Genomic DNA, 27,679 nt, shown 5'->3' on the forward strand with positions numbered 1-27,679 from the left:
TGAAGGCAGACTTGAACTCAGAAAGATGAGTCTTCCTGACTCCAGGCCTGGTCCTCTATCCATATTCTAAGCCATATGTGAGCAAGAATTTCCATTTGAATATCTCCCAAATTGGTCCTTCCATTCTGTACTTGAAGACTTCCATCACTGAGCAATGTTCTACCAGTATGGTGAATAAGGGAATGATATGGTCAGAACTATGTCCATTGGCAGAAATGTAGAAGATGAACTAAAACGGGAAAAGACCTAAAAAGGGGGAGACTAATTCGGTGACCCCCAAAACAGTCAAGGTGAGGAGTGGTAGGAGATTGGCCATGTGAGTGGAGAGAAGGCATCTGATGCTACAAGGGGTAGAAGCAGCAAGATTGGATATGTGAGTGAGGAAGACTGGGAAGTCCAGGGCAAAATCAGGACTATGACTGCAAGCATGGAAGGATGGCGGTGTCTTCAGCAGAGATAGGAAGTTTGGGAGAAGGGAAAGCTTGGGGAACATTAGTTCTTTTGGGGACATGTTGAGTCTGAAATGTTTCCAAAAGCTCCAGTTGGCAACAGTTGTTGATACAAAAATGAAGCTGAAGGGGGGGTGGGGGTGGGGAGGGAGAGCTGGGTGGCTCAGTGGATTGAGAGCCAGGCCTAGAGATGGGAGGTCCTGGGTTCAAATCTGACCTCAGACACTTTCCAGCTGGGTGACCCTGGGCAAGTCCCTTAACACCCTCCCCCCCATTACCTAGTACTTACCACTCTTCTGTCTTGGAACCAATATATAGTATTGATTCTAAGATGGAAGGGAAGCGTTTTTTGTAAATGAAGCTGGGGCTACAGATCTGGGAATCCTCAGCTTCTAGATAGCTTTGTTGAAAGATCCCTCTCCCAACGGAAGAGAAATCCTGTCTCCACTTTGCTTCAGTCCTATTGACTTGTGTCATAAGTGAAGTCACCAAGTAAAGCTGTCATTGACATCCCTCATCCCAGTGCTGATCTGCCCTGAAGTCTTGGCCCGCTCTAGTCTCACTAGAAGCTGGTCAGCCCCCCTTTTAGGCAGCTTGGTGGCCCCTCATTTGCGTCATTGGACCGAGAGCTGGAAGAGATCTCAGAGATCATCTGGTGATGATGAACTCTAGAGGCCCAGAGAGTTTCGCCCCACGGTCACCTGGGAAATGGGCAGCAAAACCAGTCTCCTGACTCCAAACCCAGAGCCTTTTCTATCACACTACACAGACCTCTTTGGAAATGGTTTGGGTTTATCCAGGGATGTTCTGGGAAAGGTTTAACCTCAGGCTCTTCAGAGTGTAGTTAATCCTCATTTTAAAAGTCCCCATCACTTTCTTCACGTAGTAGTAAGGGTGATCTCTTAAAATAAGGGGAAAAAGAAAGAAAATATTGCTGATGAATGACATCAACAAAACAATAAGTCAAGCCAGGAACTGTTGCATTTACTTATTTCTCAGGTATAAATGCTCGTACTAGTAAGAAAGTTAATAGTTCACAGGTAGGAGCTGGCTTGGGGCGCAGATAGGTGGCTCAGTGTGTGGGACCTAAAGTAAGGAAGACCTGAATTTGAATCCATCTTCAGACACTAGTTATGTGACTGTGGACAAGTCACTCAATCCTATTTGCCTCAGTTTCCCAATCTGTAAAATGAATTAAATAAATGGCAAGTCATCTCAGTATCTTTGCAAGAGAACCTCAAATGAGGAGACAAAGAGTCTGACACCACTGAAAACGATTGAACAAAAGGAGTTGACTGCAGCCCACCCCTGGGTTTATCTATCAATTCAACAAACTCTCATTAAGGGACTGCAGTGTACCACATGCTGTGCTAATCCCCTGAGACTCAAAGGCAAAATGAAAAATCGTTTGCCCCCTCAAGCAGCTTCTATTCAATTATTGCTTACGTGCTACTCTACCCGACTTGGATGCTACGGATACAAAGATGAAATTATTTCCCAGTAGTCAAAGGACATCAACAGGAGGGACTCAAAAGAAATCCAAGCTACCAGCAACCGTATACAATGCTACAAATTAGTAATTAGAGAAATGCAAATTAACATAATTCTGAGGTTCCACCTCAAAGCTATCAGATTGGCAAAGATGACAGAAAAGAAAATGCCAATTACTTGAGGGCTTGTGGGAGGACAGTCAAATAGACGCATTGTTTTTGTTTGCTTGTGCATAGGACTCCCTATCTGGCCCACTTTGGGAGTTCAAGGGTCACTCACTCACACGCCTCATCCCAGAGCTGATCATCTCCCAAACTTTGACACACTTTACTTTTCTTTCCTTTTTAAACCCTCACCTTCTGACTCAGAATCAATACTAAGTACTCCACTTGATACTCGGATTCCAAGTCAAAAGAGAAGTGAGATCTAGGCAACTGGGGTTAAGTGACTTGCCCAGGATCTTTTTCTCCTCCATGTTCTTTTTTTTTCTAAACCCTCACCTTCCTCTTGGAATCAATACTGTGTATTGGTTCCAAGGCAGAAGAGTGGTAAGGGCTAAGCAATGGGGGTCAAGTGACTTGCCCAAGGTCATACAGCTGGGAAGTGTCTGAGGCCAGATTTGAACCCAGGACCTCCTGTCTCAATCCACTGAGCTACACAGCTGCCCTCTATGCTCCATTTTCAATGAGCTGGTCTGCCCTACTTCAGGCAGCCTGTTGACCCCTCATTCCTAGGGCTTACCTTGGTACCAGACTAAGTTAGAACATCTTACTGGCTTCAGCTCTGACATAGCTCAGAATTCCTGTTGCTTACATGATCCCTTAGCCTCCCCCAAAGAAGGGATTAAGAGGCACACAACACCACACACAGCTGACTATTAATGCAACTATGCTGTGGTCCAAACGTTTTGGAGAGATATTTGGCACTATGGTCAAAAAGTGCTCATCAGTTGGAAAATGGTTGAACAAATCCAATTATGTGAACACAATGGAATATTATTGCACCTCAGGAAATGGGTTTCATGACCCCTGGGAGGAATGAGAACACACTGGTTCCAAGGGACGTGAGCAGAACCAGAGGAAAAATGTACACAGCGATCTCAAAGTTGTGAAGGTACAATCAGGAAAGGCTCTGCCAATGGCCAGCCACGACTCCACAACACTAACGATGAAGCACGTGTGCCCCGTCTGGCATGGTGGGTCAGAGTTTAAGGAGACAGATGTTCAGAGGCAGGCAGGAGTTTGGAAGAGACTGGTAGTGGTAAGGGTGATCTTTTAAAATAGGGGGGAAAGAAAGAAAATATTGCTGATGAATAATGCCTTTAACAATAAGCAAAAGAGCGGGAGGAAGTAGAGAAGGGGACGTAAGGTAAGCAAGGCAGTGTTGGAACATCCATATTAAATTTAGGACCAAAAACATGGGCTGTATAGAGTAGAGATGTGTGCATCTATATACAACCCTCATCTTCGGTTCTTCCTTACAGAGGGAAATGAACGTTCAACTTTGTTGATTCTTATCAAGTTCATAATAGCAATAAGGAATTTTCTGTTAAAAGGATGAAATGAAAGGCTCTTCATACAGCTCAGGAGCCTAATAGATAAAGTGCTGGGTCTGGAATAAAGAAAACTTGAGTTCAAATCCAGCCTTAGAAACTGGCTGTATGACCATCAGCACATCACTTAACTTTTATCTGCCTCATTTTCCTTAACTGTTAAATGGGATAATAAAAGCAACCAGGTGGCATAGTAGTTATTGTATAGAGTCATGAAGACCTGAGTTCAAGTCCAGCTTCAGACATTTACTAGCTGTGTAGCCCTGGGTAAGTCACTTAACCCTGTTTGCCTCAATTTCCTTATCTGTAAAATGTGCTAGAAAAGGAAATGGCAAAACACTCAAGTTTCTTTGCCAAAAAAGACCCCCAAATGGCATCATAGAGTTGGGCATGACTGAAAAGTGACTAACCAAGAAAAATTCACAATTTTGAACAGGGACAACAAAAAGCACATTTGAACATATATGTACAGAAAAAATGCAAAGTTCATATACACGCACCCAAAATAATGAGAAATGAAGTCATTTAAGAAGAAAAATAGTAGCATTTGGAAGGGAGGGTGAGGAATCAAGAAAAGACTTATACAGAGGATTTTAGGTGTGGTTTGGTTTAGCTGCATCTTTTAAAAGGAGAGAGATGCTATAAGGCAGCAACGAGGAGGGAATGCATTCCCTGGCATGAGGGCTGGAAGAGAAACAGAAGATGGCTGGTAGGGAGTGAATAACAGAAAGTCAGATTGATTAAATCACACAGAGTGCCCAATGGGGAGTGATGCAAAATGAATATGAAAAAATTATGAAAACAAGTTATACAGAGCTTTAGAGGTTAAAGAGAGATTTTAAAATTTTTATTCTCTAAAGGTAATAGGGAGCCATGGCAGTTGGTTGAGTAAAAGAGTGAAATGATCAGATCTTGCTTAAGAGAAATTATTTCAGTGATAATGTAGGGAGGACTGGAATAGGGAGATTTAAGATAAAAAGAACAGGTAGGAGGCTGTTGTAATGACCTAGATGATAGATAATGATAAGGAAGAGATAATGATATAGAGACAAGTGGATGGAGAGAGATGTTGTGAAGGCAGAAAGAGAAAAAATGCATGATAATTGCTGAAATTTCTCTAGAATTTTATATACACACAAAGGGGTGACAAAAGATACCCCTTAACTCCTCTGGACAAAGGGGGCTGCTAGCACTTGACCTAGAACCATGAAGAACTATCCAATCTATCCTAAGACCCTTAGTATATATGTGACCCTAGACAAGTCATTCCACATCTCTCTACTTCACTTTCCTCAACTTTAAAATGGGAATAACACCAGCACCTACCACATACATATCCTCACCTACCATGTTGTGAGGATGAAATGAGATCTTTGTAAAGCATACAGTAGGTGCTTAATAAATGCTTTTTGCCCTCTAGCCACAACACCCTGTGATGATCAGATGAAATTCACTAGTGAATCTGTAATGTCACCAAATCGGATATGATCTCCAATAATGCTGATCATTGCTTGTCCATTCAGGAGAACTATTGGCTAGATTTTCCACATCCGTTCAGTGACTATGCTGCAGGGTTAGGGAGGTGGACGTGTCCTTCCTTGCTTTTGATATGTGGAGGATACCATCTACCTCATGAAGTGAGGTAGGCATTCAATGTGTTCTTCTCCCCATTGTACAGATGAGGAAATGGAACTTCAGAAATGTTAAGCCCAAGATCACCCAGCGAATACCTATGGAAGGCAGGATTCAAACCCAGGATGCTCCTGACTCTACATCCCGAGATCCTTTCCCCTTGGCCATGCTGTGTCTCAAAGAAGAGCCATCCCTGATGAGCTGCTTTATTTTCCTAATACTAGAATTAGACTGAAGGGAACTATTCTCTACTCTCGTTCAAGGTTCCCTGCTTGTGATTAACCAACCACTGGCTATAAGCAACAGAATTCCGAAAAGGAATGGCTGCCTCTGAAAAGGAGATGACAGCTTGCATCGCGGAACAGGAAGACAAGTTAACTTCAAAATAATAATAAAAATCCCCGACTTTATGACACTCTGAGGTTTGCAGAGCACTGGATAGACACTATCCCATGTCTGCTTCTTAACACCCCTGAGAGCCAATATGGTACCCAGTGAATAAGCCATTGGCCCTAGAATCAGAGACCCGGGCTCAAGCCCTGATTCTCACTTATCTGTCTATCTGTGGGACTGTGGGTAAGTCACTAACACTCTTGGCACCCCTAGGCAGCTCTCAAAGACTCTAGAGACAAGGTAGGTACCACTCTGCATTAGCTGGAGGGAATTTCCTTACTCTGAATCCTCCTAGCTAATGGAACCATGGATCCAGGCAACAGCAACCCTGAAAGGTAGGTCAAAGGGCTTTGCAAGCAAGCACCACATGGATGGAGTCTATCCAAACCCAAGTCTCCTGAACTCTACATTCCATACTCCATCCACTGCACCATACTGCCTCCATGTGGCTTGTGAAGAACACACCTTCCATCTGAACTTTATTAAAGGGCAAGCCAGAGGTTAACTGTACTAAAGAGTTAGAAACAGATGTGGCATTCAAACCCAGGGCTCCTAGATGCCAAGCCCGACACTCTACCCCCTGCACCACCCTGCCCCTGGGGATTAGTACTGGGTAATGAATAGAAAAGTGAGGTGGCCTCTGCTCTTGACAAGCTCATATTCTAACTGAAATAGTACAGTACGCAGGGGGAAGCAGCAGGAGGGTAGATGGAAAGGTCCAACTCCTCTTAGAATTTTGCTTTATCTTTCTTATGGTACTTGTCATATTTTCCTTTGACTTAAAGTTCCTTGTAAACTTATCAAAACTCTGATAGACTAAAATTTTCATGTGGGCAGGGACTGCTATATGTGTGTATGTGCACAAAATGTATGTATATAAATATGCACATGTATGTATGTATGTATAAATACATATGCATATATTTATAAAGGCATAAATATACATGTATTTATATATGCACAGATACATAAATATACATATATTCCTATACTATGAACATACATGTGTTTATATGTTAATTTGTATATATTTGCATATTGTGAATACACATGGAAAGATATGTATTATATTTACATATATGGACAGATGTGTAAATAAACACATGTGAGTATATTTATATGTGTGGATGTACATGTATAAATTTTTGTGACTATATTAATATCTATATAAATAAACATATATTTATATGTATAAAATTATTTATATTTATAAATTTTATTTATGTGTATAAATATACATGTATTTATATATGTAAATATACATGTATTTATATGTGTATGAATATATTTATATGTGTACAAATATATTTATATGTGTATTTATAGTTGTATATTTATACAACTATAAATATATTTGTATATTATACATTATATACATTTATATAATATATTTTCTATGTATGCATATATTCATATATGTATATACATAAAATATTATATATATAAAATATATGTTGTATATATTTTATATATATATATATATATATATATATATATATATATATATATATATATATACATCTCTATTTATATAAATACACACACACACTGGGCATCCCAAAACTCTTAGTGCAACCATTAACACAGTTCCTGTCATGGAGAAGGTACTTAATTAATGCTGATTTCTTTCTTTTGAAGCATTTAATAGCTTAAAGCTATACTAAGACTTGGAACATCCTGTATAATATATGTAGATATGTGTACATGCATGTTATAGATGTGTTTGTATATACATTATATATTCAAGTTATTCATATTACCTAGAATAATGCTTTGTTAATAAAAAACAATCAGTATTTAACTGAAAATAGACTGCTTTCCAGGGATCTTGTTTTCAAAGTGGTTTTCTACCTTAGTGTGAAACCCCAAGGAAGAGGACTAGATCTATGGATAGGAAGACCCGAGTTCAATTCCTGTCTCCCCTTCTTAACTATCTGGGTGGCTATGAATAAGCCACTTGACCTCTCTTGCTGTCATTTTCCTCTTTTGTAAGTTAAAGAATTGAATTGGGTAGATGACCTCTAAAACTCTTTCTAGATCCTAGGTAAGTCCCTTAAGTGGTTTTAGTTGGATATAATACTCCATCTTCCTTCTTGTCCTAAATTCTCAGAAGACTGAACAATAACAATTAGAAATATTCCAAAGCAGATGGGTTACCTTAGGAAGTAGTGAGTTCCCCTAACTGCGGAACTTCACACAGAGGATAGAGGACCACTTGTCAGGTATATTGTAGAGAAAATTCCTGTCCAGATTCTAGTTGGACAAGATGGCCTCTGTGGTCTTATAGAACTCTGAAAAACAATGCCATTTGTTTCTTCAGTAGTAAGTTAAGTTTTCTAAAACACAGGACTGACCAAATCATTGCCTTTTTTAATAAACTCTTTTGGTTCCCTATTACATCAAGGATCAAAAAGGAATTTCTTGGACTCAATTCAAATCACAGCTAACATCCCATTTTAAAAAGCCTTTCTGGGAATGATGAATTAAAGGATTTCTATGTGAACTATAAAGACCTCCAGGAACTGATGCAGAGCAAAATGAGCAGAACCAGGAGAATATTATACACAGAGACTGATACACTGTGGCACAATTGAATGTAATGGACTTCTCTACTAGCAGCAATGCAATGATCCCGGGCAATTCTGAGGGACTCATGAGAAAGATGCTGTCCACATCCAGAGAAAGAACTGTGGGAGCAGAAACACAGAAGAAAAACAACTCCTTGATTACATGGTTGGATGGAGATATAATTGGGGTTTGGGATTTAAAAGATCACTCTATTGCAAATATGAATAATATGGAAATGGGTTTTGAACAATGATACATGTACAATCCAGTGGAACTGCTTGTCAGCTCGGGGAGGGGGGGACAAACAGGGGAGGAATAGAACATGAATCATGTAACCATGGAAAATATTCTAAATAAATGAAATTTTAAAGGTCTTATTAGATTCCCTTTAATTCTTCCATTCTCTCTTCCCACTTTTGTTTATTTCCCATTTATCTTCAATATATCTTGTTTTCATATTGTCTTTTCCATTTGACTGTGAGACTGTATTTTGCATATATTTATGTCCCAGCACTTAGCATGATGTCTGATATACAGTAGGTGTTTAATAAAATAATTATTGACTAATTGCATGACTGTTTGGCATTTTAAGACCTTCACAACCTATTACCTCCCTTTCCAGATTTATTACTTATTATACATGTATTATAGATAGGTTCGTACTACCTTCCCATATGCTACAGCCCAACTAAGTAGTCTTCTCATGGTGCCTTATACAGGTCAACCGAGCTCTCATGTCTGTGCCATTGCAATGTCTTGCCCTTCATGTCTACCCTCTCTCCTCATTTCTGTCTCTTAGAATTACTAGTTTCCCTGGAAAACGAGGGGATGCCCATCAATTGGGGAATGGCTGAACAAACTGTGGTATATGTTGGTGATGGAATACTATTGTGCTAAAAGGAATAATAAAGTGGAGGAATTCCATGGAGACTGGAACGACCTCCAGGAAGTGATGCAGAGCAAGAGGAGCAGAACCAGGAGAACATTGTATACAGAGACTAATACACTGTGGTATAATCGAACGTAATGGACTTCTCCATTAGTGGCAGTGTAATGTCCCTGAACAATTTGCAGGGATCCAGGAGAAAAAAAAACACCATTCATAAGCAAAGGATAAACTATGGGAGTGGAAACACCGAGGAAAAGCAACTGCCTGAATACAGAGATTGAGGGGACATGACAGAGGAGAGACTCTAAATGAACACTCTAATGCAAATACTATCAACAAAGCAATAGGTTCAAATCAAGAAAACATCTAATGCCCAGTGTCGGCTATGGGGGGTGGGGGGGAGGAAAAGAAAATGATCTATGTCTTTAATGAATAATGCTTGGAAATGATCAAATAAAATATATTTAAAAAAAAAAAGAATTACTAGTTTCCTTCAAGTCTCAGCTCAAATGTCATCTTTTATATGAAGCTTTCCCTGAACCCCTCAACTGCTACTGCTTTCCCCCTCTTCTCAACCCCATAAAAATATCTTGTTTGTTTTGTGTGTGCCTGTATATAAGCCTATTATCTCCTCTGATTAGACTATAAGCTCTCTGAGGACAGAGACCATTTCACTCTTAACTTTACCAACAAGATTAAATTTCCCAAGACCATACATACAGGAAACAGCAGACGGGGTTCAAATCCAGATCTTATTATTCCAAACCAAATGTTTTATTCCATAATACCATACCCAGAATAGCTAGGATATTCCAGTTCTATGAGACAGCATAAAAGCTCAGGTTTAAAAAGAGAAAAGCATGAGAAAAATGGCAAATCTAGCTGCTTTGACTAAAGTTAAAAAGAATAGAGAAATGTGACATGGTCAGGGATATACTGGTAAATATTTAGCATCTGAACCTCCCACCCCCCAAAAATATACACAATGCACTTTTTATAAGTTTAACATGCAGTAACATTTTCTCCATCACTTTCTTAAGTCTAGACAATCAACAAATCAAGAAATCAGACCTAATTTGTAGCATTTACTGATTTCTGAAGTACACTAAAAAGCTTACACTGAACTTTTAATAATCAGTTTCTGTAGCTGGATAGAGCTGGCTCCAGCATATCAACTAAACAGGGTACCCATGTATCAGTTTATGCCCCTCTTTGTGAAATTCTGTGAAGGTGGGCATAATTTGAACTCAGGACTTCATAACTCTAAGTCCAACACCATATCTATTCTGTCCCCTTGAGGCTAAAGGAGAAACAACAGATGAGGTTGAGGACAGAGGAAACAAGAAAATGAGCAGAACAGGGGAATTTTCTTTCCGTTTAGCTAGACTTTGCCCTCATTCTGCCACCCTGCTATCCATAAGGTATCTACACCGAAAAGTAAGCAGAGATCCCTGAATGGAAAGCACTAATTGTAGTTGTTTCTTTGCACAATGGGAACTTTTCAAGGTTCATGTCCCATGATATAAGAGGTAATCACAGTTTAAAGACTTTCATCTAATGACTGCACTTTCTAGATGCAATAACTCAGGCATCAGGAGGGCACTGGGTTGTTTACCTTCACTCTTTTGGGCACTTGTAAACAGAGAGCCTATGGAGGAGCTAAACAAATTAGTTGTGTCATTTCTGGAATATCTGGGTCCAGAACATTTTTATATTCTGCACGAAGGTGGCCTAGATCATATAAAAACTACAGGCAAACATCCACACTAAATGTTCTATTATTTATTACTTGCATTGATTCTATGCAGAAAGAACAAAATACTGTATATATTATTCAAACATACCTATCTGGTCTCTTAGTGAATGTGATTGATTATGCAAAGGTCATGTGACCATGGAAAATGCAAGGAAGAAGCAGGATTTCAATTAAGTGGGGCTCCGAGTTATTCCGATTGAGTAAATCTACCCTACATACGACCCTTAGACTAACAAGACAACATGGGAACTCAGAGGGAAACATGTTGGGAAAGAAAAAGTTGTTCACTTTGTGAGAACTGTAGCTTGACATATATAGTAAGTACTTAATGCATGAATTTTCTTTAACTCAGAGTGTTTTGCATCTTCCTACAACTCTCCCCATATTGGGGTGGAACATGTAAAAATGCCACTTGCTCAGAGTCTGATGCTTCTTGTTCAATAGGCTCAAGGTAGTGACTAGCAATGCCACCTGGTGGTTAAATAAGAAAATAGCATGTAGGGTAGTAGTAGTCTCTCGTAGTGCCTAGAAATAGCTAGGAACATGAAATCAGAAGACCTAGGTTCCTTTATAACTCTGCTTATTTACCTGCTGTGGGATCCTGAGAAAATCACTTCACTCCCTCCCTCCCTCCCCCCACCCAAGCCTCAATTCTCTCCTCTATAAAATGAGAAGAAGAATTCTCAAGGTACCCTCCTCACAAAGCTGCCTGGGGAAAGTACTTTGTAAATCTTAAGGCAGCTGAGGAAATAGGCATTACTATACAGCTTCTTGAAAAATAGATCCAGTGACAAACTTTGTGGGGAAGAAGAAGAGTTAACATTCCTGGGAGCTGAGTGCTGGGCATACCTTTGGAGGCTGTTCTCCTTGTAAACAGTAACATTCCTTTCTCATTGTCCTTTGGAATAGGAAAGGGGAGATCCTGTAATGAGCTCCAACATAAACAACTTGGCTTAACAAGGCCCCTTTATTTATCTCATTCACTACAGAGGAATTCCAAATCTCCCCAAAGGGAGCTAGAGCATGTGGTTTCCATAGCACTGAGCTTGCTGCCCTGTCCATGAAACATTTAACTAACCGCTAGGACTAAATGAGGAAAAGAATGTGAGATGCACAAGGCACCTGACACCATCTACCTAAGAAACATCAGCCCCCTACCTAAATTGTCTCCCTGACACACTCTTCCTTTGTTCTCCTCTTCTTGTCTTATCTACCTCAAAAGGCACAAACTGGAAAGAACCTCACAGACCCATGGTGGTGAGCCTATAGCATGTGTGCCAGAGGGGGCTGCTCCTTTCCCTTTCTTCACACACACCTGAAGACATTTCTCACATCACCTGCCCCTCTGCCCAGCAGCCCAATGGGAGATCTTCCATCCTTCCCTGTCTGAGGTAAGGTGAGGGGCTCACATGTGGCCATAAGGGTTGCAGTTTGGGCACTGGGGCTCTAAAAGTTTCACCATCACTGCCATAAACTATAGCTCCTCTCATTGTGAAGAGCAAGAAACTGAAGTCCAGAGACAGAGAAGTGATTTACCCAAGGTCACACAGGTAGTAAATAACAAAACGAAGAACTGAACTCAAATATTCCAACTCTGCATTCAGTAATCTTTCCTAGAGCTGGAACTAAGATAGGGTGAATGGGGCTCTGTCCCGGGATGCCAATGATAATAGAGAATTCCACATTTACAGGATGTTGGCAACTTTTGGTGTCTATCTGTAGTATAGAAATAATAAAGCTTAGCACCTACTTAGTAAGAATAACTGGTTAAAATTAGAAGCTTCTTGTTGAATCGACTTAAGTAATGCCAAAAGGTCAACTGAAAGGAGCTCTGTCCTCCCTGTCACTGCTACCCTAAATCAACTGTAGGGATATTTTACTGCCCCTTGGCATGATCTTGGCTTATAGTACTTCCCCTGGGGCAAAAACTTCCTAGAAATGATTCTAATCTTGCCTCCAAGTAGCAAATGAGTTTAATATAGAATGTCGTCCCTCCTCACCTCAGCCTCCTGACTTCCCTGGTTTCCTTCAAGACTGAGCTTCAATCCCACCTCCTGCAGGAGGCTTTTCCTGGTCCTCCCCTCCCCTCCCCTGATTCCTCCCATCTAAGATTATCTTCCATTTATACTCTCTAGATCTTATCTATAGTTATTTGTGTATTGTCTGTCATTAGAATATGAACTCCTTGATAACAAGAATGATCTTTTTGCCATCTTTGTACTCCTAGAATTGATTACAATGCCCAGCACATACTAAGGGTTAATGGGTGTTTGTTGACTGACTGTGTCTTCCATTCCTTCTTCCTTCTTTAATTTATCCCAAGTTATCACACTGGACAGGTTTGATGATTCACATATGCATTAAACAAACAGTACGTGGTTATTCTATCCAGGGAGAGCACATACTGGTGTGCAATAAATATCAATGGGTATTTATTCAATACCAGCTGCTACAAAGATGAATAAGATATGGTCCCTTGTCCTCCAGAAACGTCATGTCAAATGTCATCTCTTTCAGAAAAGGGACTGTTTCTTTTCTGTTTTGTTTTGTTTTGATTTGTACCGCTAGTACCTGTTACATTAGTTCCTAGTAATTACTACCTGACCAGTTAGCTTCAGTTGTATCCAACCCTTGATGTCCCCATTTGGAGTTTTGTTGGCAAAGATATTGGAGTGGTTTGCTACTTCTTTCTCCAGTTCATTTTACAGATGAAGAAACTGAGGCCAACAGGGTGAAATGACTTGCCCAGGGTCACACATCAGAAGTCTTTCTGACTTCAAGTCTGCCACTCTATGCACTGTGGTGCCACCTAGGTGACCATCTGCTACATAGTGGATACTTAATACAGACTTGTTCAATTGAATTGAATTGAATCAGAAGTTAGTGTCGAAGATCGGTTCATGGAGCTGAACAAGGTAGATTGTGACATTATAATAAGAGACACAAAGTGACAGGGAAGATCTGGGTTGTTCAGTGAATATTGTGTTGGTCCTGGAGTCAGGAAGCCTTGAGTGCTAATCCTGCCTCAGATAGTTCCTGGGCAAGTATCTTACCTCTAAGCCACAACTCCATCTATAAAATGGAAATAATAATGATACCTTCCCCATAGGAGTTATTGTGAGGATAAAACGAGATAATACACATAAATGCTTTTGCAAATTGTAGAGTATTATTTTAAAAAAACATTATCTGCAGCTGTCATTATTTCAGAGGAGAGAAAAACCAGGTAGATTAAGTAGCAAGGAAAGAACTCTGGATCTGATATCAGAAGACCTAGCTGGGCAACTTACTACCTGCATGATCTTGGGCAAGGTACATCACTGGACCTTGGTTTCTTCATCTGTGCAATGAAGAGATGGGACTAGATGACCTCTGAGGTCCATTCCAGCTCTGAATCATATAACTTCAGAGTGGAAACGGACCTCCGCAGCCATCTTGTCCAAGCCATACCTAGAAAAGAATCCAGACAGCAACTCCACTCCAACAGGTGGTCCTCCAGGCTTTCCTTGAAGATCTCCAGCAAGGTGGAATCCAATTCCTCCCCAGGTGGTTTGTTCCCCTCTTGGATAGCTCCCAACTGTTAAAAAATCATCCCAAGTGTCAATGAAGCCTAAATCTACCTGGTCCAAGATCTTCCAAGATAAGGAAGACAACCGTTAGAGAATAAATCAGAGGCAGAGATAGGAAAGGCAGAGGGAATAAGGATGAATATAGTCCTGGCGGAAAGGCAATGATATGATACTGGCATGCATGATAAGACTGGGAATAGCATACAGATCGAGACTAGACATGACTTCAGACAAATCATAATGTCAGCCCAATACAATTCAATTCAACCATCCCTGATTAAATACCTTCTTTGTGTCCAAAATAGTACTATTATGGAGATACAAAGACCAAAATGAAAAAGACCTTGCCTGCAATAAGTTAGCATTCTATTTTCCTTCTGTGATCCCTAATTTCCTCCTCTGAAAAATAAGGATTATTGACTAAATGATCTCCAAGATTTCTCCCTTGTCTATGTCCTATCACCCTTTGCACTCTCTAGTGATATCCAAAGGTGTGGGACAAAGAAAATGTTTAATCTGTGGGCAAGAGCAATACCTATCCATCTATACTTCTATCCTTTTACCTATCTAACTAACACCCATTTGTCTGTCTTTCCTCTATCTTTATCATGTCCAGTGTCTATTTATCCATCTAGTTATCTCTGCCTATTATCTGAACAGCTGGATGGTGCAGTGGGTAGAGCCCTGAACCTAGAATCAGGGAGACTCATCTCTGTGAGTTCAAATCTAGGCTCAGATATTTACTAGCTTTGTGGCTCTGGGCAAGTCACTGTTTACCTCAGTTCCTCAGGTATAAAATTAGCTGGAGAAGGAAATTCCAAGAAAATCCCAAATTGTGTTATGAAGAGTTGGACATGACTGAAATGACTGAAAAAAGCATTGATCTATATCTAGTATTTATTTGTATCTGTATTCTATCACCTATGTCTATCATTTCTCTATCATCTATATGTTTTACTATCATCTATCTATCTATCTATCCATCAATCCATCTATCTATCCATCTGTCTATCCATTTATCTATCTATCTATCCATCCATCTATCCATCTATCTATCCATTTATCTATCTATCTATCTATCTATCTATCTATCTATCTATCTATCTATCTATCTATCTATCTATCCATTCATCCATCCATGGAAATTAAAGAATTTGCCTAAGACCAAACAAGTAGAAAGTTGAAGAGGCACAAATTCAATCAATCTTTTGACTCCAAATCTAGTGGAAAGACACATTCCAAAACCACGGAGGAAATGTTGGCAAAAAAAAAAAAGATGAGGACATCATGCCATATATGTTAATACATTCAAAATAGACATAGCATATGAATTTTAAAGATTAAAAATATAGGAAAAATGAGATCAGGTACTTTCCATAGCTATTGCTGAGAGAAGGTTTCTTAAATGAACAAAGGAACAGAGGTGAGATAAGATAGGCATTTTAGATTACATGAAATTGAAAACCTCTTGCATGTATAAAATCAATTCAGCAAGGACAAGAAGAAAAGTGATCAATGGGAGGGGACACTTTTTAGCAAGCATTTCTGATAAGGGTCTGGTATCCAAGAAGTAGTCAACTAAGAAAAGTATATTAGAACAAAGCTCCATTAGATAAAGGCTCAAAAGACATGAGCAAATCATATGAAAGATTGCTTCAGATCACCAATAGTAATACAAATGCAAATCAAAACAACCTTGAGGTTTCATCTCACCCCCATCAATTGGCCAAGAAGATAAAAAACAGGGGGACCAATCAATACAGGAATGATTGTGAAAAAATGGTCACATTAGTTGAATGTTGGTGGGTCTCTATGAATTGGTCCAACCATTCAGGAAAACAGTTTGGAATTACACTACGAAAAGGAAGCAAAATGTCACCTTTTGACCCAGAGATCTCACTATTAGGCATATACTTTCAAGAGAGCAAAGGGAAAAATTAAGAGCCCACATACACCAGAATATAATGGTTTATATGGTTTGTGGTAGCAAAGAACTAGACACATCAACTTGGGAATGACAGTTACTAAGCTTTGATTCTTCCATGTAATAATATGCCTCTGCTATAGAAAACAATGAATCTAGTGACTATAGAGAAGTATGGGGAGACTCTTTGAACTGATGCAGAGTGAAATAAATAGAACCCAGAGAACAATATGCACAGTGGCTATAATGTTGTCAACTGAAAAAAATGACGACATAATTGTAACTGAGAGATTATAGTGACTGAGCAACTTCTGTATAGAGATGGGAGTTTGTAGGTTTGCGTGTGGAACACTGTAACACTATATATGATGGCAGATCATCAGTTGACAGATGGCAATTTTTTTGTTTTTTGTTTTTTTTACATTTGTTGGTTAGTTCTCCTGAATTTTCTGATCTTTCTTTTTTATTCTTTGTTGTAAGGAACAGCTCTCTGGAAGAGACACAAAAATCTATTAGGCATCCCAAAAGCCTTAGTGCAGTTTGAGGCTTAAATAGATATTCATCAATTAATAGTTATGATAAAAAAAAATAAGACTATCCACCACCACAGAAGGAAGTGATAGAATCTGAATGCAGATTGAAATATACTTTATTTCCCCCATGAATTTTTCTCTAGTGTAAGTAACAGGTGTCTTCCTTGACAACATGAACCAATACATAGTATTGATTCTATAATGGAAGGAAAGGGCTCTTAAAAAAACCATGATGAACATGGAAGTATGTATTGCATGATAGCACATGTACAAATATTACCTGCCATCATGGGAAGGGGAAAAGTGTGGGAGGTGGGAAACATGGATCACAAAAGTCAGAAAACAATTATTAAAAACCATAGTGTCATGTATTCTGGAAAAAAATTAATAAAAATAAAGTTCTATATAAATGCTATTATTAGTCAAGCTATCTGCCCTCTCCCTGTATTCTTTTTTTTTTTTCTTAAACCCTTACCTTCCAGCTTAGAATCAATATGAAGTATTGGTTCCAAGGCAGAAGAGTGGTAAGGGCTAGGTAATGGGGGTCAAGTGACTTGCCCAGGGTCATACAGCTGGGAAGTGTCTGAGGCCAGATTTGAACCCAGGACCTCCAGTCTCTAGGCCTGGCTCTACATCCACTGAGCCATCCAGCTGCCCCCCCCCCTCCCTCTATTCTAAAATGTAGTGATAAGGAGAGATTTCAAGGCATAAGGGACAGAGATTTAAAGCTAGAATGAATCTCAAAGGCCTTCTAGACTAGCTAGATGTGGAAAGTAAAGAGCTCCACAAGGTCACTTCCAAATCCATGATCTTGTGATCCTTGCCCATTCTACATTCTGAATCATCTCATCATGTGTTCAGAGCAGGAAGGGACCTTAGAAACCATCTGGTCCAATTCTGACTTTTTATGAGAAAACTGAGGCCCAGGGGCAGCTGGGTATCTCAGTGGATGAAGAGCCAAGCCTAGAGTTGGGAGTTCCTGGGTTCAAATCTAGTCTCAGACACTTCCCAGCTGTGTGACCCTGGGCAATTCACTTGACCCCCATTGCCTAGCCCTTACACTCTTCTGCCTTGGAACCAATACACAGTATTGATTCCAAGATGGAAGATAAAGAAAGGGTTTAAAAAGAGAAGAGAAGAGAAGAGAAGAGAAGAGAAGAGAAGAGAAGAGAAGAGAAGAGAAGAGAAGAGAAGAGAAGAGAAGAGAAGAGAAGAGAAGAGAAGAGAAGAGAAGAGAAGAGAAGAGAAGAGAAGAGAAGAGAAGAGAAGAGAAGAGGAGAGGAGAGGAGAGGAGAGGAGAGGAGAGGAGAGGAGAGGAGAGGAGAGGAGAGGAGAGGAGAGGAGAGGAGAGGAGAGAAAACTGAGGCCCAGGGAGGAGCAGTGATTTGCCAGAGATCACACAGGCGAAAAAGCGGCAGATACTGAATCCAGCACTGTCCACTGCACTATCCTGTCCCCTACACACACACACACACACACAGAGGATATGCAGGTGGAAAGCTGGGGGGGTGGGAATGAGTGGCTAAAGATGCACATCTGTAGCTAATCATTAGCTCAGCATCCCCCTCACTTGTCTTGCTTCATCGGCACTAAATAGACACCGACATTGCATCCAGGGCCAAGAGAAAGCTTCCACGGGTTCTCTCTGCAGCTGTCTTTAATCATCTCTTAAAGTAAATCCCCAAGCCTCAGGGAAAATGGCCTGTGTTTCATGTCAAAAAGCAGCAAACAGAAAGAGATATGGGAATGCCCTCTGGTATTTTATTATCCTCTGTCCCCTCCCCCAGCGGGTCAGTGGGTGGGCTTTCTAAAAAACTGGCCATGGCCATGAAAAATTAAAAATGTGGATTTCCAACTACAGGCTCACGAATGTAAACTCTGCAAGGGCATGCATGGCCCCAGAAGGTTCAAGATGCATTTGTTCCCATTTTTTGGCTTGGGGACTGTTTGTGCTGGCTGCATTTAGGATGGGGATTTCAAATGGATCCTTCAGCTGGTGAGAAGCATCCCTAGAGTTTCCCACAACTCACAACAGATGCTCTTCATTCATCAGCATCCTCAGGCATAGCCACCATCAGGGAACCAGGCGCTTTATTCCAAGCCACTGATGACTTCCAATCCCATAATAATAACTGCTCCAGGCAGAGGCTGCTTGACCACTTGTCACTTGTCATAGAAGGGATGCTCGCTCTGAAGATTGGACTAGATGGCCTCTGACGTCCCTATCAACTCAGAGCTTCTGTGGGCTTGTTTTCCGAAAATATCATGTGAGAATTTAAATGCATTTCCCAAAGAAGGAAAATTAGAAGAAATTGTCCTTGTCTCTCTACTTTTGAATCATCAGACTTTCCTATGCCTTCCCTTCATACAGCTTCATATGATACAATGGTGCAATGGTAAGAATATTGGACAAAAAGCCAAGATCTTGGGTTCTAATCTTGATCCTTCCTTGATCCAGCTAGGTGAATTTGAGAAGGGTTTTTCCCTATGCTTAGAGAACTATAAAACTATGCATATCCTTTGATTCGGCAAGACCATTGTTCAGTTCACTAAACATTTATTAAGTGCCTACTCTGTGCCAGGCACTCTGCTAAGCACTAGAGATACAAAGTGGCAAAAGATGTTTCTACCCTCATGGAGCTTACAATATAAGGGAAAAGACCATGTGTAAACAAATATATATGGAGCAAGATATATACAGGATAAATAGGAAATAGTTAACAGAAGGAAGGCACTGGAATTAAGAGGGATTTAGGAGGGCCAAAAAATTCCAAAAAATTGGAAAATGAGGGGATGCCCTTCAATTGGGGAATGGCTGAACAAATTGTGGTATATGTTGGTGATAGAATACTATTGTGCTCAAAGGAATAATGAACTGGAGGGATTCCATGTGAACTGGAATGACCTCCAGGAAGTGATGCAGAGTGAGAGGAGCAGAACCAGGAGAACATTGTACATAGAGATGAATACACTGTGGTACAATTGAACATAATGGACTTCTCTACTAGCAGCAATGCAATGACCCAGAACAATTCTGAGGGACTTATGGGAAAGATGCTATCCACATCCAGGGGAAGAACTGTGGGAGCAGAAACACAGAAGAAAAACAACTGCTTGATCACATGGGTCCATGGGCATATGATTGGGGATATAGACTCTAAACGAATATCCTAGTATAAATAATATTAATATTATGAAATAGGTCTTGATTAATGACACGTAAAACCCAATAGAATGGCACATCAGCTATGGGAGGGGTTGGGGGAAGGGAGAGAAAGAATGTGAATCTTGTAAGCATGGAAAAATATTCTAAATTAATTAAATAACTAAAATTTTAACAAATAAAAAGGAGGAGTTGAAAAGACTTTGGGTAGGAGGTAGGATTTTAGCTGGAACTGAAAGGAAGCCAGAAAGATTAATCATCAGAGTAGAGGAGGGAAAACATTCTAGGCATGGACAACATCCATAGAGAATGCCCAGAGCCAAGAGATGGAATATCTTATACAAAGGACAGCCAGAAGGTCTACTATGTCTATATCCCAAAGATATCAAAGAAAAGGGAGGAAATACTTATATGTACAAAAGTGTTTATAGCAACTCTTTTTGTGGTGGAAAGAATACAAAATTGAAGGAATACTCATCAATTGAGGAAAAAAAAGATGTTGTATATGATTGTGATGGAATACTATTGTGCAATAAGAAATAATAAGTAGGATGATTTCAGAAAATCCTGGGAAGACCTATATGAACTGATATAAAATAAAGTAAGCAGAACTGTGAAACATTATACAAAGTAGCAGCAGTATTTTAAAGATAATCCTCTGTGAAAGGTCTAGCTACTTTGATCAATACAATGATCTAAGACCAAAGGATTCATGATGAAAAATGCTGTTCACCTTCAGAGAAGGAATGGATGAACACTGATTGCAAATTAAAGCATGTTTTTCTTGATTTTTTGCAACATGGCTAATATAGAAATATGTTTTGCTTGATTTTAAATGTATAATGGACATCATATTATTTGCCTTCTTAATGGGTGGGGGAGATGGAGGAGAGGAGAAAATCTGGATCTTAAAATTTCTTAAGTGTTGAAAAAAAATATTTTAATTAAGAATAGATGAGGACATTTTTCCTCCTTAGACCTCAACTTTTCCATTTGCCAGTGAATAATGTGGAACTAAATGAGCTCTAAGGTCACCTTTGACACATTTGAATTTGAGTTCCTTGAAGACAGGGACTGTTTTCCCCTTTCTTTACATCCCTAGCGTATAGTGGGTGCTTAATAAATACTTGTTGAATTGACTTGAATTGATCTGATACCTACAAAATTATCTCTTCCAGCAGTTCCATTTACAATGTGCCTGAATGAGATAAAAAAAGGATATCGCCCCAAATTCATCCCAATGATAATGCAGAATGACAATGTCCAAAGCAGCTGAACAACAAAACATTGACCACAACAGCACAACTAGGGTAGAGCAGAAGGGGCTTTGCCCTTAGATTTTAAATTTAAGGATACCACCTCCAGAGAAAGCGATGTTGGAGTTGGATAGAGATCTATCTCCATACATTAGTTTATTTGTGGTTTTATTTGTGGTTTTATTTTTTTATGAGTATTCTCTTGCCACCATGGCCAATATGGAAGTATGTTTTGCATGATAACATATGTATAATCCAGATCAAATTGCTTACCAGTTGCGAGGTGGGGTGGGAGGGGAAGGAGGGAAACAATTTGGATTTTATAATTTCAGAAAACATGTTAAAAGTTGTTATTACATATAATTGAGAAAATAAGATATCTTTGAATAAATGAATAAAATAAAATTTAAGGACACCAGCAGCTCGAGGCAATGTGGCAAAGTGGATAGACATAGAGAATGTGAGCTCAAATAAAACATTATACTTGCCTCTTGTGTGACTTTGAGTGAGTCACTAACTAAACCTTGTTAGACCTCAGTTTCAACTGCACAGTGAAGAGGTTGGCTTAGATGGTCAAAAAGACCCCTTCCAGCTCTAAATCTCTGATCATGGGATTAAATAAAGGTTAGCCTCTGTGGTCTTTTCCATCTCTAACTCTAGGAACTGTTTTAGAGTGGGGAACACATGGAGTGACTGATAAAACTGGCTTGACTATTAAAAACTTTAGGCCAGAACAAAGTCCAAATAGGAAAGAGGTTCCCTGTAAATGCTGACATCCTTTAAAACCTAGTTAGGGTCACTGGTTATGCCAGTAGTAGAAATACAATGGACTTTCTCAAAGAAAATCCTAAACCTTGGCTTAGCCATCCACATTGGAAAATCCATGTGGTTTCAAGTGAAAAAAGCATATTTACACGAGTATGGGCAGCCTGTTGAGTTAGTGTGCTGAATTCCAGTCCAATTGTAAGGAAACAATTCCTACCAATTAGAGCCATCCTGAAGCGGCATGGGTTGCCTTGTTGGGTAGGGACTTTTCCCGACTGGTAGTCTTCAAACAAAGGCAGGATGACAACTCATTAGGGAGAGGTGTTAGAGGCATTTCTTCTTTTTTTTTCAGATATCAACTCTACTAGATGGCCTCTGAGATCCCTGACAACTGGAAAATGGCCTGCTGATGGACATTGAGCTGGGCCCAGAACTGACTAGGAGAAAGGGGAGTGAGGAAAAAGGGATTCCAACTGGAAGAGTATGTATGCAGTGTTTTTGATAATCCCTAACTGGTTCCTACCAAAACACCCCATTTTCCCAGCGAGCCAATTCAAAAAGCAGTTATTAAGTGCAGACTCTGTGATGGGCACCATTCTGAGGAAGGGTGACTGTCTATGGCTGAAAATCATGGAACATCACCATCTTAGAATGATGATGATGACGATCATGGTGATGGTGATGGTGGTGATAATGGCTGCCATTTATCTGGTGTTGGTTTTTAAAGCATTTTGTATACATTGTCTCATTTGATCCTTACAACAACCCCATCAAGTAGATATAATGCCCATTCTAAAGGTCAAAATTGCAAGTGATCTAAGCAAGGAAAGCAGAGGAATCCCAGCCATGGGACTGGTTGGACCCTCCAATGCTTGGCAGAGACTGGGGCCAGAGAGGACAGGTTCTATGCTACTCTGGCAGATAAATCCCCTCTTCTGTAAGTGGTTAAAAGTTTGTGCTACAAAACTAGGCAGAATTTTCAAGCTGAAAACATCAGGTGCAAATGATATTTCTGGGATTTTGCATGTGGTGGGAAGCAAGCAAGCCAGTTTGAGTTTATTTTCTGAGCCAAGTAAACAAGAGACCGAGAGAATTAATATTTTTCTCAATTTCCATTTCAAAATATCAGAGACAGCAAACTCCCATTCCAAACAGGTACACACAGTGCCTCCCCAATCATTTTCTTGATCTATCTATCTTCCTATCTGCTAATTATCTCTATCTATTTATCTATGTAAATACCTATCTGCCTTTATGTTTATCCATTCATCTCTTCATCTTCCAACAACTCTATATTTCCTTTTAGATAGACAGATATAAAAATAGATTATATAAACAAATACATGGAAAGTTGGTATGGACATAAAACTGATATCAGAGTCAGGAAGACTTGGGTTAAACCACCTTTGACACACATTTGGTATGTTTTCTTGGATGACACTGAACCATTCAATGAACAGAGATCACTCTCTAAGACTAGAAATTGCTGATAAGATGCCAGTCTACATTGATAGAGAGTATTTCCCCACCAAGGAATTCTTAATAACAATGACATCATTGGTCCAGTCTCTCTTGAGATTAGATAGACACTCAGAGAGATTAGATAGATAGATAGATAGATAGATAGATGGATGGATGGATAGATAGATAGATAGATAGATAGATAGATAGATAGATAGATGGATGGATAGACAGACAGAAGACAGATAGATAGATAGATAGATAGATAGACAGATAGATAGACAGAAAGACAGATGGACAGACAGAAAACAGACAGATAGTTAGATGGATAGACCGACAGACAACAGATAGATAAATAGATAGATGCATAGACAGACAGAAGATAGACAGACAGATAGATAGATAGGTAGATAGATAGATAGATAGATAGATAGACAGACAGATGGACAGACAGAAGACAGACAGACAGATAGTTAGATGGATAGACAGACAGATGACAGATAGATAGATGGACAGACAAATATATAAATAGATGAGAGAGAGAGAGAGAGAGAGAGAGAGAGAGAGAGAGAGAGAGAGAGAGAGAGAGAGAGAATACAGTGATAGATACAGAATATATGATATAGGGGACAGAGTGCTGAATCTGGAGCCAAAAGACCTGAGTTAGAATCCATCCTGAGTAAGTGTCTTATTACTTTGGGCAAGTCCCTTAATCTCTATTTCAGTTTCCTTATAAAAAGGAGATAATAATAGTAGTACCTACCTCCTTTGATTGTTGTGAAGATCAATGAGATCTTTGTATAGGTATGTGCAAGTGCATATGTGTATATGTATTCCACAAGTTCTAAAGCACTAAATGATTAGTTATTCTTATTTTCATTATTATGATACCATTGTTGTTTATCTGTAAACTTATATTGATCAAGTAGAATACAAACAGGATCTGCTTCACAATGGCTTCTTTCCAAGCCTAATGCCTAACATAGTACCCAGACCATAACAGGCACTTGGGAAATACATGTTGATTGATGGATGGATTGACTTGCCTGCTGGGCTTAACAAAGTGAAATTATTATTCCATTTAGTTTGATCTGCAGTTAATAAAGAAATGCTAAACTCCAAAACTGGGAGAATGTCAATAACGTTGCTGGAGATTTAATATTGAAATGTATGCATGGAATGATCTTGTCTAGATAGTTGACCTGGACCACTCTTAATAAGGAGGAAAGAAAATCCCAAAAGGTGTCCCCAGTCCCTTCTCCCCCACCAAAAAAAAGAGGGACTGGATCTCAAAGTGATGAGACAACCTCTTGAGCAAATGCATTTTTGTTTTTTTGAGGTTGCCAAGGGTGGAATAAAAGAAAATATTTAAATCAAGAGTGGAGAAGAGAAGACTTGGTGGATCCTGAAAGCTGTCTTTAAATGTGTATTTGGCAAAGAGAAAGAGGATTAAAAGTGATTTGCTTGACTCCAAAAGGTAGAACTGAGGGGTTGAAATGGGAACACAGGGTAGGCTAGGTTTGGAGTTGCCTCTGCCACTATGAAATCTACATTTCCATTCTTTACCTGGATATTGTGGAAAAACTTTTAAGCATTATTGAACAATTGTTGACTTTTCCCTCTATAGATAATGCTGCAATGTGATACAATTGAAATTACACTGAATTTAGAGTCAAAGATTCTCAGCTCAAATCTTATCCCTATTTATTAATACTATGAGTCCTTCAGCAAGAGACCTTCCTTCTCTGGGTCTTAGTTTCCTTGCCTGTCAATAAAAGGGATTGTCTTTGATTACTTCTAATGTCCCTTTCAGTTCTAGAAACTCCAATACATGGATGTAAGGATCTAGTTCCCATAGAAGACTTTAGAACATATTTGTGTCTAGGTGGTCATGAAGATCTCTGAACTGCATCTCCTTGGAAGGCTTTGAGACAAAAAATAAAAAACAGGATGAGAAAATTCTGAATTAAACATTGGAGAAAGAAAGTAAGGGAGGAAGGAAGGAAGGAAGGAAGGAAGGAAGGAAGGAAGGAAGGAAGGAAGGAAGGAAGGAAGGAAGGAAGGAAGGAAGGAAGGAAGGAAGGAAGGAAGGAAGGAAGGAAGGAAAGAAGGAAGGAAGGAAGGAAGGAAGGAAGGAAGGAAGGAAGGAAGGAAGGAAGGAAGGAAGGAAGGAAGGAAGGAAGGAAGGAAGGAAGGAAGGAAGGAAGGAAGGAAGGAAGGAAGGAAAGAAGGAAGGAAAGAAGGAAGGAATGAAAGAAGGAAGGAAGGAAGGAAGGAAAGAAGGAAGGAAAGAAGGAAGGAATGAAAGAAGGAAGGAAGGGAGGTAGGGAGGGAGGGAGGGAGGGAGGGAGGAAGAAAGGAAAACATCATGCTCTACTGGAGATTTGAGAGCCTGACATTTCTCCTCTCCTTCTGCCTTGTTTGAATGATGGATACTGATGCAATGAGACCACTACCTATACCTACTTCACATAGGTGATACATCCCAGTACTTCCCAACCAATTCCTTACCATACTATAACCAAATGAGTCCTCCTCTAATTCTCATTAGAACTCAGACTTCAATTTCTGGCATCTTGGGCTCTTCTACATGCTCACAACCAAGTCACCATGATACTTTCCATCCCACTCCAAAACATGTCTCTGCCTCTAATGGCACTTCAGTGAAAGCTTAATAAATGCTTTTGCTTACATCCATCCATCCATCCATCCATTCATTCCTTGGGAAGATCACACCTCCCACTAGAGAACAGAGTTCTCATACAACGTTGTACAATTGTGTACAATATTGATTTCCCAGGCCTAAAAACTCCATGTTTCTGTAACAATCAACAAAAAGCAATAGTGTCATACAGGGGAAGGGGCACTTATTTGGAAATCAAAGGATGTAGGTTCAAATCTCACCTCTCCTGCTTCCTATCTGTGTGACTAAGCAAATCTTTTAACTTCTCTTGGCCCCAGACTCCTCTTATATAAAATTGGGGGTAGAAGGGATGGCCTCTGATGCCCCTTTCCCCCCAAGATCTACAACCTTAATTTGTCTTTTTAGTGTTTCTACCCTCTTTTGTTTCAATCTTGGTGGGGTCAAAGCTATAGCTAGATTCAATCTGGATTCAACATCTTCCTTCCTTGGATGGGTTCTCAGGAGTCAGGGTGGCTTGCTTGGAGAGATGGACATTGGGAGTGCTTGCTTTTGATGGATGTCCTAGATGCCACAATTGTTGCTGTTATAAATGGAGTGTCTGTTCTGCCTCTTTAATACTGACATGAAGTCTAAGGAATCTGCTACCCACAAGCTGAATCAGAAAGGAATAAAGAGTAACCAGTAGACTGAGGCAGAAGGAGCCACACGGATATCACATCTAGGAATGATGGTAAAGGGAAAATGGACCATAAACCCCAAGAAGCTACCACGTGCACAACCACCTAATATATCCCAGGGGCATATATGACAGATATCCCACCATCAGGCGAAGGCAGGCTTATTAAAAAAGCAGTCTGAGCTGGCGCGGTGATGCAGAAATAGCATTTCATTCTGCCAAGGTCTGGAGGGCAGTCGGCCCAACATGAATGACAGGCAGGGCATATGCAAGTGGGCCAGGAAAGGAGACTTAAGAGGCTTAATTGAACTTCATTCCTTCCAGGGACAGGCAGCATTTATGGGCCAGATGACCATCCAACCAAATTTACTGCAATAAGCTAACACTGCCTGACTTTCATGGGTGTTCAGAAGCTATTGGAGGAGAGGAGGGAAATTTCTAAATCAAATATTTTCTTCTTACCTGGAAGAGGGATTCCATTTTTTTCTGCTGGGCCCAAGAGGAGGAGGGGAGGGGAGGACACAATTGGTATAAATGGACAATTAATGGATTTGGGATCAATAAAAGGGGCAAGTTTCTGCTAATTAAAGTTGTCTAGAAGTGCAGTAGGCTACTTTAGAAGATGGCAGCTTCCCCCTCACTATATGTCTTCATGCAGTTGATGAATCAGTCAACAAGGGGCAGTTAGTTAGGTGGCTCAACAGGCAGAAACCCAGGTCTAGAGATGGGAGGTCCTGAGTTTAAATCTGGCCTCAGACACTTCCTAGCTGTGTGACCCTGGACAAGTCACTTAAGCTCAATTGCCTAGTCCTTACTGCTCTTCTGCCTTGGAACCAATATTTAGTATCTATTCTAAGACAGAGAAGATAAACTTGAAATTTTAAAAATTTTAAATCAAGCATTTATCAAGGATTTATTATGTGTCAGGTACTGCGCTAAGAACTGGGGTATGCTAAGA

General features: G+C 39.8%; 1 protein-coding gene and 1 non-coding gene across 2 annotated transcripts in view; both read right to left on the reverse strand.

Annotated features, from left to right (window-relative positions):
- Nucleotides 1-27,679, reverse strand: part of KAZN (kazrin, periplakin interacting protein) — a 1,589,619-nt gene that overhangs the window by 1,379,440 nt on the left and 182,500 nt on the right. The window lies entirely within an intron of this gene.
- Nucleotides 14,100-14,158, reverse strand: MIR12355 (microRNA mir-12355). The gene has a single exon (NR_162914.1). It is a non-coding gene; the product is annotated as a microRNA mir-12355 (primary transcript).

This window comes from Monodelphis domestica, chromosome 4 (assembly GCF_027887165.1).
Source record: "Monodelphis domestica isolate mMonDom1 chromosome 4, mMonDom1.pri, whole genome shotgun sequence".
Classification (NCBI taxonomy): Eukaryota; Metazoa; Chordata; class Mammalia; order Didelphimorphia; family Didelphidae; genus Monodelphis; species Monodelphis domestica.